Source organism: Rhincodon typus, unplaced genomic scaffold (genome assembly GCF_021869965.1).
Source record: "Rhincodon typus isolate 14 unplaced genomic scaffold, sRhiTyp1.1 hic_rhity00014958, whole genome shotgun sequence".
In the NCBI taxonomy this organism is placed as follows: Eukaryota; Metazoa; Chordata; class Chondrichthyes; order Orectolobiformes; family Rhincodontidae; genus Rhincodon; species Rhincodon typus.
Window position 1 is genome coordinate 1 of NW_025980596.1, and position 1880 is coordinate 1880.

At 44.9% G+C, this 1880-nt stretch overlaps 1 non-coding gene across 1 annotated transcript; it reads left to right on the top strand.

Annotated features, from left to right (window-relative positions):
- Nucleotides 1-1292: 1292 nt before the first annotated feature.
- On the top strand, nucleotides 1293-1366 carry trnai-gau. The gene has a single exon. It is a non-coding gene; the product is annotated as a tRNA-Ile (tRNA).
- The last annotated feature ends 514 nt before the right edge of the window (nucleotides 1367-1880 follow it).

The window sequence follows — 1880 nt, forward strand, 5'->3', positions numbered from 1 at the left end:
ACCCTTCAGTCCATTCATTCCATGCTGAATAGAATCCTAAACTAAACGAGTTCCACCTGCCGGCTCCTGGTCCATATTCGTCCTTGCGTTTCCTATTCTTGTACTTGTCCAATGTCCTAAAAGTTGTAATTGTACCCCTCAAGAAGTTCATTCCACACGCGAGCCACTCGGTGTAAAATATTTGCCTTCTCATGTCTTTTTAAAATATCTCTCCTCTCTACTAAGAAATGTGTTCCGTAGTCTTGAAATCTCCCATTCCAGGGGAAAAAAAAAAAAACCACAATTAACACCATCCACAGCTCTCGTTACTTATAAAGTGCTATAAGGTCATCTCTCAATTTCCCACGCTCGAGTGGAAAAAGTCACAGCCTATGCAACCTTTCTGTACACCTCAAACCTTCCATGCAACGCATCGTGGCATCTTCTGAACCTTATCCAGCTAAAAAAAAAACCTTCGTCTGAGTAGGCGAACAGAATTCTAAACGGTATTCGAGAAGAGGCTTCAGCAGTGTCTTTTTAAAAAACTATTTTGCCAGATGTCTATCACCACTTTTCGCGCGAGCGGGAGTAGAACTAATTTCCCTGGTCTCTCCTCAAGCATCCACCTTGAAAGTAACAAATAAGCCTCTCCCGGAAGTAACAACGCATGTGTCAATATTTTTCACATCTTTGATGCCGGCAGGAACATTTCCATCAATAACTCGGCGTTTCAGGAATACGACGGAACATGCAATCTGAAGCAATAATTTTTCAGCTCGTCTGTGTTTGACCAACGCTACGGGAAGGTGTGATAACTTGCTTATAAGTGTAGTCAAACTAACGTTGCGTCAGCAACATAAGTCTTTTTGCAAAACGAAAAGCTGAGATCTGAGATGCTGCTGACGACAAAGAAACTTTCTCATTGAAAAGCGGGAACAATCCGGCTCACAAGTTTTAATTCAAATCTATTTGTCATGAGCTTCGTGACAAGTACTTCAGCAGAGTCACAACACGAGTGAAAATGTCTGTGAGCGAGCTTGAAGAAACATAGCGTGCGTCTGCAGAATCTGAGGTGCTTCTCAGCACAACGATCAATAGGACATGCATAAAGCGGGTTGGTGGCTTTGTGCCTGAAATTGTTTGTTTCGGGTCTTTGTAGGCAATTTGGATTGCAGGTCAAACGGTTACCTTGAATATATGCGATTCTACCATTGACTATGATCAATGGTAAAGTCAGAAATGTGGAGGCAGCCAATGCCGTGATCGTCATGGGTAAAGAGATGAGGTTACTCATGGGGCTGTCGCACCGTGGTGGTCGGTTAGCTCAGTTGGTTAAAGCGTGGTGCTAATAACGCCAAGGTCATGGGTTCGATCCCCATACTGACCAAGTGCGTCGACTGGCGTTGCTCGGTGCTACTTCGTGCTCTCGTCGGAGGTTTGTGGTGCAGTCTCTACTTTTGCCCCTCGCCATCGGCACGCAAGTGAGGTCTGCAACTGGGTATTTTCGCTGCTGCGCTGCAGATTGCGATCGGAGCAGTTTCGTTTGATCTGATTCACCCCGCAGCCGAGATCCTGCATTTTCACACAATTTGCCAATGCACCGCCACAAAACAGTAAACCTCCACTGCACATTCAAAAGCGACAGTGTAGCTAATTACTGACCGGACCCATGATCACAACTTTGACCAGTGCAGCAAACGGATCAGGGCTCACTGCTCCTCACCAACTTATGAAAATAACAGGAAAAAAAATGCTGTAGAAACTAGGCAGACCTGGCATAATCTGGAAGAGAAGCAGAGTTGGTGTTTCGAATTGAAAGAAACTATTCAAAATGATTTTGCCTGATGTCCATTAGCACTTTTCCCACGACTGCCAGTGGAACTAACTTTCCTGGTCAGGCC